This window comes from Oncorhynchus mykiss, chromosome 15 (genome assembly GCF_057628025.1).
Source record: "Oncorhynchus mykiss isolate SJ-2025 chromosome 15, ASM5762802v1, whole genome shotgun sequence".
NCBI lineage: Eukaryota > Metazoa > Chordata > Actinopteri > Salmoniformes > Salmonidae > Oncorhynchus > Oncorhynchus mykiss.
In genome coordinates, this window is record NC_143036.1 from 36,369,604 (window position 1) to 36,385,393 (window position 15,790).

Genomic DNA, 15,790 nt, shown 5'->3' on the forward strand with positions numbered 1-15,790 from the left:
CCATGTATATTGTCTGGCTGCAGGGAATTTACATCAAATGAGCCATACGTGTACACAATTCAATTTTAGTACAATACATGCACACATTTCACAGTCTTACTATTGGCCTTCATCAATAATTAATGAAGTATAATATAATATTAATCTAGTTCAGTGATGTTTTTACTAGGTCCACTGGAGTAAACCAACAGTGAGCTCATCGTCGCCACAGGTGATTGGTGCCACTCAAACTGTCCAATCACAAACCGTCTGTTTGACAATGCAAATTTTGGCTTGGTCAGCTGAGCTGTAATCTTTTTGGACATATTTTTCGCAACAGCTATGATATCCCTTCAAGTTCTGATGTTGGACAGCAAAATATTGATCCAACACACAATTTACAATGACAACCGATAGAAATGTCCTAAATACTGCATAGTGTTTGTGGATTGCTGAGCTAAAGCTAGCAACTAATAATGCGGACGGTTTCCTATGGCTAACGTTAGCTGGGATATTCGACTCATCGTCCTCCCTGGTGGTTTCTCTGGTAAGTTCATTTTCTAGTGTGGGGTTTGTCTCTCTTAGACTATATACTAGAATAAATATTGTAATGTACATTTGACAAGTTTTTGAATGTAACTAGCCAAAGAAAAGGAAGACATTGGCTAATGTTAGCAAGCTAACGACGTTGGCTATCGACGCCCATGTCTTAATTCACAACTCTCGTTTTTAAAAACGCTGGTGTAAAAGTAACTTGGATATAAAATGCCCTTCCCCACAAGCTAGGCTGCTAGATACGCACATTTCTTATTCATCTATACATTTGTAAAGTTATTTAACTTAGCTGTTAACATTAACTGTCCTCGTTCTTGGAAAAAAACGAACGTTAGCTAACTAAGTTAGCTCCGCAACATCTGCCTGGACTGTGTGACCAAACATTCGCTAAGGTCAAGAATTGAAAAGCTGTTATTAAATGTAGATTTAAAAAAAAAATGTATCGTGGGCGTAACGTTAACTCGACAAGTTGGTTAGCTAACTTACCTAGCCAGTCAACTAGCTAACGGCGCTAGTTACGTACTTTTTTTATAACTGCAAATTATTCGACATTCTTAACCAAGTCAAGTGACCACCAAGCAAATCTCGCTAACGTACGATATTTTTGTACCATTTTGTGTCTCTGAACACTGCATTCTCTACCAGAAAGTTGGTTGGCCCTCTTTGATGTCACGTAGTTTGATGGATACTTCTGTGTATATATAGTTTAGTAATATATGTGGACACGCCTTCAAATTAGTACATTCGGATATTTCAGCCACACCGGTTGCTGACAGGTGTATAGAATTGTGCACACCGCCATGAATTCTCCATAGACAAACATTGGCAGTAGAATGGCCTTACTGAAGAGCTCAGTGACTTCCAACGTGGCACCGTCATAGGATTTCTTCTTTCCAACAAGTCAGTTCCTAAAAAATTCTGCCCTACTAGAGCTGCCCCCGTTGACTGTAAGTGCTGTTATTGTGAAGTAGAAACGTCTAGGAGCAACAATGGCTCAGCCACAAAGTGGTATACCACACAAGCTCACAGAACAGGACTGCCGAGTGCTGTAGCGCGTAAAAGTAGTCTGTCCTCGGTTGCAACACTCGCTTCCGAGTACCAAGCTGTCTCTGGATGCAACGTCAGAACAAGAACTGTTCGTTGGGAGCATCATGAAATTGGTTTCCATATCCGAGCAACCGCGCACAAGCCTAAGATCAACACGTTCTCTGGAGTGATGAATCACGCTTCACCATCTGGCAGTCCGACAGAGTAATCTGGGTTTGGTGGATGCCAGGAGAACTCTACATTCCCCAATGCATGCATAGTGCCAGCTGTAAAGTTTGGGGGATTTTTTTCATGGTTCGGACTTGGCCCCTTAGTTCCAGTGAAGGGAATTCTTAACTTTACAGTGTACAATGACGTTCTAGAGGATTCTGTGCTTCCAGCCTTGTGGCAACAGTTTGGGGAAGACCCTTTTCTGTTTCAGCATGACAATGCCCCCCGTGCACAAAGTGTGGTCCATACAGAAATGGTTTGTCGAGATCGGTGTGGAAGAACTTGACTGGCCTGCACAGATCCTCGACCCCATCGAACACCTTTGGGATGAATTGGAATGCCTACTTTGAGTCAGGCCTAATCGCCGACACCCGTGCCCGACTTCAGTAATGCTCTTGTGGCTGAATGGAAGCAAGTTCCCGCAGTAATGTTCCAACATCGAGTGTGGGGGGGTTGTTATAGCAGCAAAGGGGGACTCTATATTAAGGCCCATGATTTTTGAATGAGAGTTTTGACAAGCATGTTTCAACATACTTTTGGTCATTTAGTGTGTTTTCATTTATAAAGCCCTTTTACAAAAAAGTCCCACTTTACCTAACATCTTTACTAAACATTTGGACATACGAGTAACACACGTGGTCTCGGGTATCTATCGAAATCTTGATATTCCAGTTGTCTCTACTGAGTTAAGTAAATCAGCTTTTTGTTCCACAACTAAGGTCCAAAAAAACCATCTTAAATGTTCTTACATTTGATGTTTTAGTACCTTAAGGACAATTCAGAAAGCTAATAGAGGATCTTATTACTGATGAATGTGTTTGTATTTTATGACAGTGTTTGTCTTTCTGCATGCATTTTATATTTTGTGTGTATCTTTTGTAATTGATGTAATTCAGGGCCCATCTGTAAGAGACCTTGGTATCAGTATGACTCCCTGAACCTTTATTGTAAATCAAAAATAACTAGCTAGCTACTAGCTGAAACGTTTAATACTTCTGATTCTACTTATCTATCAAAATAAAATTGTACTTTGTAAACAAAAGGTGTAGACTAACAGCGAAATGCTTACTTACTGGTTCTTTTCCAACAATGCAGAGTTGTACAATGCAGAAATATATACACTCACTACTGTAAGTCGCTCTGAATAAGCGCATCTGCTAAATGACAAAAAAAAGTTACAGATAAGAAATGTTTTAATAGTGACAGTGAATAACGACAAAAAATAACCACATATGGTTCGTTTTTCAGGGGGACTGATTATTTCCCACCCCACTTTAGCTGAGATGGGTAGAAAAGTTCTCTCTCTACATGCCAATATGTATAAATCTATTACAATGTATTGCATTGGGGGCTATGGAGGGGTTGGAGATAGGGATATGTATGACACAGTCCCCTTCAAACTACCCATATTTGGTTGGTAGAGACCCCACTGAGTATTTCCCACCCAATTTTAGCTACAAGCCAATATGTATTCTATGTACAGTCTATAGTGTAATGCATTGGGGGCTATGGGGGTGGAGTGAAAAGCCAGCAGCAGGCTGTGCAACAGTACCCTTCAAAAACAAACAATATTTGTTGAGTAGAGACTAGTGTTGTCACGATGCCAACATTTTACTTACGATACCAAGTGAAGTATCGCAATACCACGGGGGGAAATTCAGTGGTCTCGTGTCCTGTTTTCTAAACGTAATGCTCATGTGCTACACATCTGGCACTGATATTCATACTTCTACTCAATACAACACATTAACTTCATACTGTTAACTGTGTAATATATTGAACAAAAATATAAACGCAACATGTAACATGTTAGTCCCATGTTTTATGAACTGAAATAAAATATCCCAGAAATTTTCCATATGCACAAAAAGCTTATTTCTCTCAAATTTTGTACAGAAATTAGTTTATATCCCTGTTAGTGAGCATTTCTACTTTGCCAAGATAATCCATCCACCTGAAAGGTGTTGCATATAAATACGCTGATTAAACAGCATGATCGTTACGCAGGTGCACCCTGTGTTGGGGACAATACAAGGCCACTCTAAAATGTGCAGTTTTGTCACACAACACACTGCCACAGATGTTTTGAGGGAGTGTGCTATTGATGTGCTGACTGCAGGCATGTCCACCAGAGCTGTTGCCAGAGAATTTATTGTTAATTTCTCTACCATAAGCTGCCTCCAATGTCATTTGAGAGAATTTGGCAGTATGTTCAACCGGTCTCACATCTGCAGACCACGTGTAACCACGCAAGCTCAGGACCTCCACATCTGGCTTCTTCACCTGCGGGATCGTCTGAGACCAGTCATCTGGACAGCTGATGGAACAGGAGTATTTCTGTCTGCAATAAAGCCTTTTTGTGGGGGAAACTAATTGTGAATGGCTGGGCCTGTCTCCCCAGTGCCCAGTTATGTGAAATCCATAGGTTAGTGCCTAATTTATTTCAATTGACTAAAATCCTTATGTGAACTGAAATTGTTGAGTTTTATTTTTGTTCAGTATGGAATACTACATAGAATGGCTACTTTGCTAATATTTGCTGAGGCCTACCTGTGATTTGGTTGGAGGAAGGAATATATATGATGATCTGCATGTCACTGTGGCAGTAGGGGGGAAACACTGCATGAAACTTACTCTAAAGTTAACACACTCCCTAAATCACACACTCTGTCTCCCAAAACAAACAAACACACGCCGGCGCCGACAGAGATGGCCGCCTCGCTACGCGCTCTTATTTTTTTAATGTATTATTTCTTACACTGTTACCCCAGGAAATCTTAAGTCTTATTACATACAGCCGGGAGGAACTATAAGAGCAACGTCAACTTACCAACATTACGACCAGGAATACGACTTTCCCAAAGCGGATCCTCTGTTTGGTCCACCACCCAGGACAATGGATCGGATCCCAGCAGGCGTCCCAAAACAACGGCGCCGCAGAAGGGGTAGACGGAGCGGTCTTCTGGTCAGGCTCCGTAGACGGGCACATCGCCCACCGCTCCTGAGTATACTACTAGCCAATGTCCAGTCTCTTGACAACAAGGTAGACAAAATCCAAGCAAGGGTTGCCTTCCAGAGAGACTTCAGAGATTGTAACATTCTCTCTTTCACGGAAACATGGCTTACTCGGGATACGTTATCAGTCGGTACAGCCACCTGGTTTCTTCACGCACTGCGCAGCCAGAAACAAACATCTCTCTGGTAAGAAGAAGGGCGGGTATATGCCTTATGATTAACGAGTGTGGTGTGATCATAACAACATACAGGAACTCAAGTCCTTTTGTTCACCTGACCTAGAATTTCTTACAATCAAATGCCGACCGCATTATCGACCAAGAGAATTCTCTTCGATTTATAATCAGTCGTGTACACCCCAGCAGCCACCTCAACGACCCTGAAAGAACTTCATTGGGCTCTATGTAAACTGGAAACAACATCCCGAGGCTGGGGATTTTAACAAGGCTAATCTGAAAACAAGGCTCCCTAAATTTTTATCACCATTTCAAATGTGCGACCCGGGCTGGAAAAATTCTGGATCATTGTTACTATAACTTCCGCAGCGCTTGCTAAGCCCTCCCTCGCCCTTCTTTCAGCAAATCTGACCACGACTCCATTTTGTTGCTCCCAGCCTATTGACAGAAACGCCCATACTCAGGTCTGGTCGGACCAGCGTTGAATAATCTGATTCCACGCTTCAAGATTGCTTCAATCACGTGGACTGGGATATGTTCCGGATAGCATCGAACAACAACATTGATGTACAGTGGGGAGAACAAGTATTTGATACACTGCCGATTTTGCAGGTTTTCCTACTTACAAAGCATGTAGAGGTCTGTAATTTTTATCATAGGAACACTTCAACTGTGAGAGACGGAATCTAAAACAAAACTCCAGAAAATCATATTTGTATGATTTTTAAGTAATCAATTTGCATTTTATTGCATGACATAAGTATTTGATACATCAGAAAAGCAGAACTTAATATTTTGGTACAGAAAGCTTTGTTTGCAATTACAGAGATCATACGTTTCCTGTCGTTATTGCACACACTGCAGCAGGGATTTTGGCCCACTCCTCCATACAGACCTTCTCCAGATCCTTCAGGTTTTGAGGCTGTCGCTGGGCAATGTGGACTTTCAGCTCCCTCCAAAGATTTTCTATTGGGTTCAGGTCTGGAGACTGGCTAGGCCACTCCAGGACCTTGAGATGCTTCTTGCGGAGCCACTCCTTAGTTGCCCTGGCTGTGTGTTTCGGGTCGTTGTCATGCTGGAAGACACAGCCACGACCCATCTTCAATGCTCTTACTGAGGGAAGGAGGTTGTTGGCCAAGATCTCGTGATACATGGCCCCATCCATCCTTCCCTCAATACAGTGCAGTCATCCTGTCCCTTTTGCAGAAAAGCTTCCCCAAAGAATGATGTTTCCACTTCCATGCTTCACGGTTGGGATGGTGTTCTTGGGGTTGTACTCATCCTTCTTCTTCCTCCAAACACGGCGAGTGGAGTTTAGACCAAAAAGCTCTATTTTTGTCTCATCAGACCACATGACCTTCTCCCATTCCTCCTCTGGATCATCCAGATGGTCATTGGCAGACTTCAGACGGGCCTGGACATGTGCTGGTTTGAGCAGGGGGACCTTGCGTGCACTGCAGGATTTTAATCCATGGTGGCGTAGTGTGTTACTAATGGTTCTTTGAGACTGTGGTCCCAGCTCTCTTCAGGTCATTGACCAGGTTATGCCGTGTAGTTCTGGGCTGATCCCTCACCTTCCTCATGATCATTGATGCCCCACAAGGTGAGATCTTGCATGGAGCCCCAGACCGAGGGTGATTGACCGTCATCTTGAACTTCTTCCATTTTTTTAAAAGAATTGCGCCAACAGTTGTTGCCTTCTCACCAAGCTACTTGCCTATTGTCCTGTAGCCCATCCCAGCCTTTCGCAGGTCTACAAGTTTATCCCTGATGTCCTTACACAGCTCTCTGGTCTTGGCCATTGTGGAGAGGTTGGCGTCTGTTTGATTGAGTGTGTGGACAGGTGTCTTTTATACAGGTAATGAGTGGAGAACAAGAGGGGTTCTTAAAGACTCTTAAAGAAAAACTAACAGATCTGTGAGAGCTGGAATTCGTACTGGTTGGTAGGTGATCAAATACTAATGTCATGCAATAAAATGCTAATTAATTACTTAAAAATCATACAATGTGATTTTCTGGATTTTTGTTTTAGATTCCGTCTCTCACAGTTGAAGTGTACCTATGATAAAAATTACAGACCTCTACATGCTTTGTAAGTAGGAAAACCTGCAAAATCGACAGTGTATCAAATACTTGTTCTCCCCACTGTATAAGCTAGAGGTCGACCGATTTTATAATTTTTCAACGCCGATACCGATTATTGGAGGACCAAAAAAGCCTATACCAATTAATTGGCCATTAAAATATATATATATTTATTTGTAATAATGACAATTACAACAATACTGAATGAACACTTATTTTAAGTTAATATAATACATCAATAAAAATCCATTTAGCCTCAAATAAATAATGAAACCTGTTCAATTTGATTTAAATAATGCAAAAACAAAGTGTTGGAGATGAATGTAAAAGTGCAATATGTGTCATGTAAGAAAGCTAACGTTTAAGTTCCTTGCTCAGAACATGAGAACATATGAAAGCTGGTGGTTCCTTTTAACATGAGACTTCAATATTCCCAGGTAAGAAGTTTTAGGTTGTAGTTATTATAGTATTTATAGGACTATTTCTCTCTATACCATTTGTATTTCATATATTTTTTGACTATTGGATGTTCTTATAGGCACTTTAGTATTACCAGTGTAACAGTATAGCTTCCGTCCCTCTCGCCTCTACCTGGACTTGAAGCAGGAACACATGGACAACATCCACCCTCGAAGCATCGTTACCCATCGCTCCACAAAATCACGGCCCTTGCAGAACAACCACTCCAAGTCTCAGAGCGAGTGATGTCTGAAATGCTATTAGCGCGCACCCCGCTAACTAGCTAGCCATTTCACATCGGTTACACCAGCCTAATCTCGGGAGTTGATAGGCTTGAAGTCATAAACAGCGCAATGCTTGAAGCACAGCGAAGAGCTGCTGGCAAAACGCACAAAAGTGCTATTTGAATGAATGCTTACGAGCCTGCTGCTGCCTACCATCGCTCAGTCAGATTGCTCTATCAAATATCAAATCATAGACTTAATTATAACATAACACACAGAAATACGAGCCTTTGGTCATTAATATGGCCGAATCCGGAAACTATCATTTCTAAAACAAAATGTTTATTCTTTCAGTGAAATACGGAACCGTTTTGTATTTTATCTAACGGGTGGCATCCATAAGTCTAAATATTGCTGTTACACTGTACAAATTAGTTTGCAACGAGCCAGGCGGCCCAAACTGTTGCATATACCCTGACTCTGCGTGCCATGAACGCAAGAGAAGTGACACCATTTCACCTGGTTAATATTGCCTGTTAACCTGGATTTCTTTTAGATAAATATGCAGTTTAAAAATATATACACTGCTCAAAAAAATAAAGGGAACACTTAAACAACACAATGTAACTCCCAAGTCAATCACACTAATGTGAAATCAAACTGTCCACTTAGGAAGCAACACTGATTGACAATAAATTGCACATGCTGTTGTGCAAATGGATTAGACAACAGGTGGCAATTATAGGCAATTAGCAAGACACCCCCAATAAAGGAGTGGTTCTGCAGGTGGTGACCACAGACCACTTCTCAGGTCCTATGCTTCCTGGCTGATGTTTTGGTCACTTTTGAATGCTGGTGGTGCTTTCACTCTAGTGGTAGCATGAGAGTCTACAACCCACACAAGTGGCTCAGGTAGTGCAGCTCATCCAGGATGCATGCTGTGGCAAGAAGGTTTGCTGTGTCTGTCAGCGTAGTATCCAGAGCATGGAGGCGCTACCAGGAGACAGGCCAGTACATCAGGAGACGTGGAGGAGGCCGTAGGAGGGCAACAACCCAGCAGCAGGACCGCTACCTCCGCCTTTGTGCAAGGAGGAGCAGGAGGAGCACTGCCCTGCAAAATGACCTCCAGCAGGCCACAAATGTGCATGTGTCTGCTCAAACGGTCAGAAACAGACTCCATGAGGGTGGTATGAGGGCCCGACGTCCACAGGTGGGGGTTGTGCTTACAGCCCAAAACCGTGCAGGACGTTTGGCATTTGCCAGAGAACACCATGATTGGCAAATTTGCCACTGGCGCCCTGTGCTCTTCACAGATGAAAGCAGGTTCACACTGAGCACATGTGACAGACATGACAGAGTCTGGAGACGCCGTGGAGAATGTTCTGCTGCCTGCAACATCCTCCAGCATGACCGGTTTGGTGGTGGGTTAGTCATGGTGTGGGGTGGTATTTCTTTGGGGGGCCGCACAGCCCTCCATGTCCTCGCCAGAGGTAGCCTGACTGCCATTAGGTACCGAGATGAGTTCCTCAGACCCCTTGTGAGACCATATGCTGGTGCGGTTGGCCCTGGGTTCCTCCTAATGCAAGACAATGCTAGACCTCATGTGGCTGGAGTGTGTCAGCAGTTCCTGCAAGAGGAAGGCATTGATGCTATGGACTGGCCCGCCCGTTCCCCAGACCTGAATCCAATTGAGCACATCTGGGACACCATGTCTCGCTCCATCCACCAACGCAATTTCCCTAGTTAAAATAAATTCATGTTAGCGGACAATATTAACTAAATATGCAGGTTTAAAAATATAGTATTGTGCATTGATTTTAAGAACGGCATTGGTGTTTATTGTAAGGTACACGTTTTAGCAACAGTCCTTTTTCGCAAATGTGCACCTCATCTATTATATGCAGCGCAGGACACGCTAGATAAACTAGTAATATCATCAACCATGTGTAGTTAACTTGTGATTATGATTGATTGATAGATTTTATAAGATAAGTTTAATGCTAGCTAGCAACTTACCATGGCTTCTTACTGCATTCGCATAACAGACAGGCTCCTCGTGGAGTGCAATGGGAGGCAGGTGGTTAGGGCGTTGGACTAGTTAACTACAAGATTGAATCCGAACTGACAAGGTAAAAATCTGTCGTTCAGCCTCTGAACAAGGCAGTTAACCCACCGTTCCTAGCCTTCATTTAAAATAAGGATGTGTTCTTAATTGACTTGCCTAGTTAAATAAAGGTGTAAAAAAAATCTGATTTGTTATGAAAACTTGAAATTGGCCCTAATTAAATCGGCCATTCCGATTAATCGGAAGTATAAGCTGATTTGGTGAGCGAGTTTATTAGCAAGTGCATTGGTGGTGATGTACCCACGGCGACAATTAAAACCTTCCCCAACCAGAAACCGTGGATTGATGGGAGCATTCGTGCAAAACTGAAAGCGCAAACCACTGCTTTTAATCAGGGCGAGGTGACTGGAAACATGGCCAAATACAAACTGTGTAGCAATTCCCTCCGCGGGAATCAAACAAGCTAAGCGTCAGTATAGAGACAAAGTAGAGTCGCAATTCAACGGCTCAGACACGAGAGGTATGTGGCAGGGTCTACAGTCAAATCACAGACTACAAAAAGAAGCGGGCCACCGACACGGGCCGCTACCAAAACCTGCTGACTCTCCTTCACCGCAGCCAACGTGAGTAAAACATTTAAACGTGTTAACCCTCGCAAGGCCGCCGGCCCAGACTACATCCCCAGCCGCATCCTCAGAGCATGCGCAGACCAGCTGGCTGGTGTGTTTAGGGACATATTCAGTCAATCCCTATCCCAGTCTGCTGTTCCCACATGCTTCAAGAGGGCCACCATTGTTCATGTCCCCAAGACAGCTAAGGTAAATGAGCTAAATGACTATCGCCCCGTAGCACTCACTTCCGTCATCATGAAGTGCTTTGAGAGACTAGTCAAGGATCACATCACCTCCACCCTAGACCCACTCCAATTTGCTTACCGCACCAATAGGTCCACAGACGACGCAATCACACTGCACACTGCCCTAACCCATCTGGACAAGAGGAATACCTATGTAAGAATGCTGTTCATCGACTACAGCTCAGCATTTAACACCATAGTACCCTCCAAACTCATCATTAAGCTTGAGACCCTGGGTCTCGACCCTGTCCTGTGCAACTGGGTCCTGGACTTTCTGACGGGCCGCCCCCAGGTGGTGAGGATCAGCGGGGTGGAGATGTTGTTTCCTACCCTCAACACTGGGGCCCCACAAGTGTGCATTCTTAGCCCTCTCCTGTACTCCCTCTTCACCCATGACTGTGTGGCCATGCACACCTCCAACTCAATCATCAAGTTTGCAGACGACACTACAGTGGTATGCTTGATTACCAACAACGACGAGGCTGTCTACAGAGAGGAGGTGAGGGCCCTTGGAGTGTGGTGTCAGGAAAATAACCGCACACTCAATGTCAACAAAACAAAGGGGATGATCGTGGACTTCAGGAAACAGCTTCGGTTTTAAGTTCCTCTGCGTACACATCATGGACAAACTGAAATGGTCCACCCACACAGACAGGGTGGTGAAGAAGGCGCAACAGCGCCTCCTCAACTTAAGGGGGCTGAAGAAATTTGGCTTGTCACCAATAACACTCACAAAATTTTACAGATGCACAATCGAGAGCATCCTGTCGCCCACTACCCCAAGGCTCTCCAGAGGGTAGTGAGGTCTGCGCAACGTATCACCGGGGGCAAACTACCTGCCCTCCAGGACACCGACGCCACCCGATGTCACAGGAAGGCCAAAAAAAAAATAATCAAGGACAACAACCACGCGAGCCACTGCCCGTTCACCCCACTATCATCCTGAAGGCAAGACAAGGTCAGTACAGGTGCATCAAAGCTGGGACCGAGAGACTGAAAAACAGCTTCTATTTCAAGGCCATCAGACTGTTAACCTCTCTGGGATATTCGGGACGGTAGCGTCCCATCCCAACAACAGCCAGGGAAAGTGCAGGGCGCCAAATTCAAAACAACAAATCTCATAATTAAAATTCCTCAAGCATACAAGTATTTTACACCATTTTAATGATAGACTTCTCGTTAATCCAGCCACAGTGTCCGATTTCAAAAGGGCTTTACAGAGAAAGCAAACCAAACGATTGTTAGGTCAGAGCCAAGTCACAGAAAAACACAGCCATTTTTCCAGCCAGAGAGAGGAGTCACAAAAAGCACAAAGAGATAAAATTAATCACTAACCTTTGATCTTCATCAGATGACACTCATAGGACTTCATGTTACACAATGCATGTATGTTTTGTTTGGCGCGTTATGTTCAGTGGTTCCAAAACCATTTTTTTGATTTTGCAGAGAGCCACATCAATCATTTAGTACACAATCCAAAATCACGTCCCGGCAAGTCCATGCTAAAGTTCAGATGAAAAGTTATATTACAGTTCGTAGAAACATGTCAAACGAAGTATAGAATCAATCTTTAGGATGTTTTTATCATAAATCTTCAATAATGTTCCAACCGTAGAATTCTTTTGTCTTCAGAAATGCAATGGAACAGAGCTCGCTCTCTACCGTGAACGAGCTCATGGCACTCTGCCAGACTCTGCTCAAACAGCCCTTTATGAGCCCCCACTTCACAGTAGAAGCTTCAAACAAGGTTCTAAAGACTGTTGACATCTAGTGGAAGCCTTGGGAAGTGCAACATGACCAATATCCCACTATCTTCAATAGGGCATGAGTTGGAAAAACTACAAACCTCAGGTTTCCCACTTCCTGGTTGGATTTTCTTTCTCTGGTTTTTGCCGCCATAGGAGTTCTGTTATACTCAGACATCATTCAAACAGTTTTAGAAACTTCAGAGTGTTTTCTATCCAAATATACTAATAATATGCATAAATTAGCAACTGAGCCTGAGTAGCAGGCAGTTTACTCTGGGCACCTTATTCATCCAAGATACTCAATACTGCCCCCCAGTCCCAAAGAAGTTAAACAGCCATCACTAACATTTAGTGGCTTCTGCCAACATACTAACTCAAATCTCTAGCCACTTTAATAGTTACAAATTGGATGTAATAAATGTATCACTAGCCACTTTAAACAATGCCACTTTATATAATGTTTATATACCCTACATTACTCATCTCATATGTATATACTGTACTCTATACTGTCTACTGCATCCTGTCTATGCCGTTCGGCCATCGCTCATACATATATTTATGTACATATACTTGTTCATTCCTCATAAGGTAGGTGTTGTGAAATTGTTAGATTACTTGTTAGATATTACTGCATGTTCAGAACTAGAAGCACAAGCATTTCGCTAACGTCTGCTAACCGTGCGTATGTGACCAATAAAATCTTATTTTGACACCACCCTCTCGCCCACAAACATACACACACACTGCTCCCAACTAAAATGTTTGGCACCAGAAATATATTTTTAAATATAATTTAGGCCTATATGAATCCTACCTTTTTTTTATCATTCATGAGTGGCAGACACTTTTCCTTTTAATTCCTGTGCAATAAAAAAGAACCTAATGTGACATGGTTTGTGAAATTCTATCAAATGCGTGCAACATCCTGCAGGAAGAAAATAGGTGGCTCTGGTTATGATTCATTTATTTATTTTGAGCTAGAGACAAGCCGTTTGCTATGCTGTAACGCTGCAAGCATGTCTGTTGCGAAGCTGTTTTTCTTCTCTGGCACTGCTGCTTGACAGTGAACTTGCAAAGCCTATACTCAGACTGGCTTGTGCTCTTGGTTATACCAGGCATTCAATTATATACTGTATCACAGTATCACAATATATATTGTATCACTTTAGCTCGTGCTGCTCTAATGTAACAGCAGAAGACTGATCAGGGTCTCCATCCTCGCTCTCCATCACCGCTAAATTATATATATATTTAAAAACTGATGGCGGAATAGATGCGGACGGAGAGGAGCAAGTGAGTGAGGGCTGGTACTGGATGCAGCTGGCTGTTCACAGCTGCCACACATGATATGTGCGTGAAAGTGAAGTGGACATTATTGGAGCGGTGCATACGAGACTAGTTGCTGTTCCTTCAACAATTTTATAACAGGCGCCAGCGGGTTCTTTAGATGGATAGGGACACGTTATTTTATAAAAACATTTTATATAAAGTTTTGGTACCGTGATACAAACGTGGGATTGGTATACCGTGCAACACTAGTAGAGACCCTACTGAGTATTTTCCACACCTCTTTAGCTGAGACAGGTAGACCAGTTCTCACTACAAGCCAATATATCCCATTTAAAGTCTATTAGCTTATTGCATTGAGGCTATGGAGAGGGTGGCGAACAAAGTGCTGCTGGATATGTACGACACAGTCCCCCTCCAAAACTACACATTTGGTCAGTAAAGACTGCTGAGTATTTCCCACCCCACTTTAGCTGAGACGAGTAAAGTGTTTTTTTCTTTCCTCTACAACCCAATATGTATAATGTGTATTGTATTGCATTGCAGTAGGGTTGGGCAATATGGTTTAAAAATCATCTCAACTGTTAGTTTTTTTTTTGTTTGTTTTAAACGTAGAACTTAAAGGTCAAATACACAGCAATAGTCGAATGAATTGAGGGCTTGTGAAGTTATACCTAGGCTAAATATAGGCCTTCCACAACCACAAGAACCCCTAATAATACAATTATTTGAACTTGCTTTTTTTTGCAATAATCACTGATCTGGCTTTTAAGTTTGAAAATGTTTTTTTTTTGTTCCAAATTTAACTAGAGCCATGCATAATGCACATTCACTAATGATGACTAACTTATTGTAGCAGGCATTAGGCTATAGACAATTAATATAGATCTCATGAACAACCTCTCAAGCCCACGTGCTGGTGATTAGCCAGCTAGTCTTTATATTTCAAGTTTAGCCAACTTGGATCTATTTGCTAGCTAACAAGGTTGAACAGTTGTTGTTATGAACACATCCTGTCTCCAACTGTTTGGAAAGCATGTTAGCCTGTCCACTTTGTTCAGATGTTGAAATCAAGAGGCCTGCCTTATTTGTAAAAATGAGAACAAGTTGCCAATTTCTTAAATTGTTGTATGCTTATTGCACTTTCATATAACAGAATAGACAGCTAGTAAAACTTTCTTTGGCTAAAATGCGTCTAGCTGTAAACCGAGCATTCATTTTCAGCAATTCATGTAAATTGATACTATCATTTTAGTTGTCTGTACTGCGTGTAATTTGAGTAGGTGAGACCTAAAAAGTGTATTGTTTAAAACAATTAACTTCTCTATTTCTGTCAAATAATGTCTCAATGCGTTTTGGTGTCCATATTAGAGATTATTTTGGACCAAGCCTCAAATGGAAATAGTGAGTTGAAACTGCTTGCCAGAGAGAAAGATGTGGTCTCAACTTTGTTGGAGTGAGAGACAGGGGGATGGGCTTTGTGTATAAACCGAAGAGGTGAAGCGAGAGGTTTCCCTTGCTAAAATATGTTCAAAATAAGGGCAGTGTGTTTCTATTGGCTTATTTTGGAATAATCTTGTCGCTTTGGGACAACTTAAATTGTAAGTGCGGAGACGTACATCTCTCGAGTAGTGCAGCGTTCTAAGGCATTACATCTCAGTGCTAGAGGCGTCACTACAGACCCTGGTTCGATTCCAGGCTGTATCACAACCGGCCGTGATTGGGTGGCGCAGAATTGGCCTTGCATCGTTATGGTTTGACCGGAGTAGGCAGTCATTGTAAATAAGATTTTGTTCTTAACTGACTAAGGTTACATAAATAAATAAAAAATCTTGTCATTATATAAACATCTCTGGTGTGAATGGGGACACACAGCATGGAGAAGCAAATGAGACGAGACCAAAAATACAACATGAGAACAAGCAGACACAAACTCTCATAAAAAGGGAAAATAACACAACCTTGATTCTTGCGATACAGGCTTTTGAAATATCACACAAATATAAATTCAAATTAATTTGAACAATTGCCCAGCCCTACATTGCAGTGGGTGGAGTAAGGAGTCACCAGTACTCTGTATT

At 42.5% G+C, this 15,790-nt stretch overlaps 1 protein-coding gene across 3 annotated transcripts in view; it reads left to right on the top strand.

The window, feature by feature from the left end:
- The first annotated feature begins 207 nt into the window (after positions 1–207).
- The window catches only part of LOC110490019 (enhancer of polycomb homolog 1), a 78,261-nt gene continuing 62,678 nt past the window's right edge, over positions 208–15,790 (top strand). For 2 of the 3 annotated variants that reach the window (XR_016486656.1, XM_021563098.3), the window contains exon 1: positions 208–526. The gene's annotated coding sequence lies outside the window, so the exon portion shown is untranslated. The remainder of the gene's footprint in view (positions 527–15,790) is intronic. The other variant, XM_090199934.1, reaches the window with a different exon arrangement.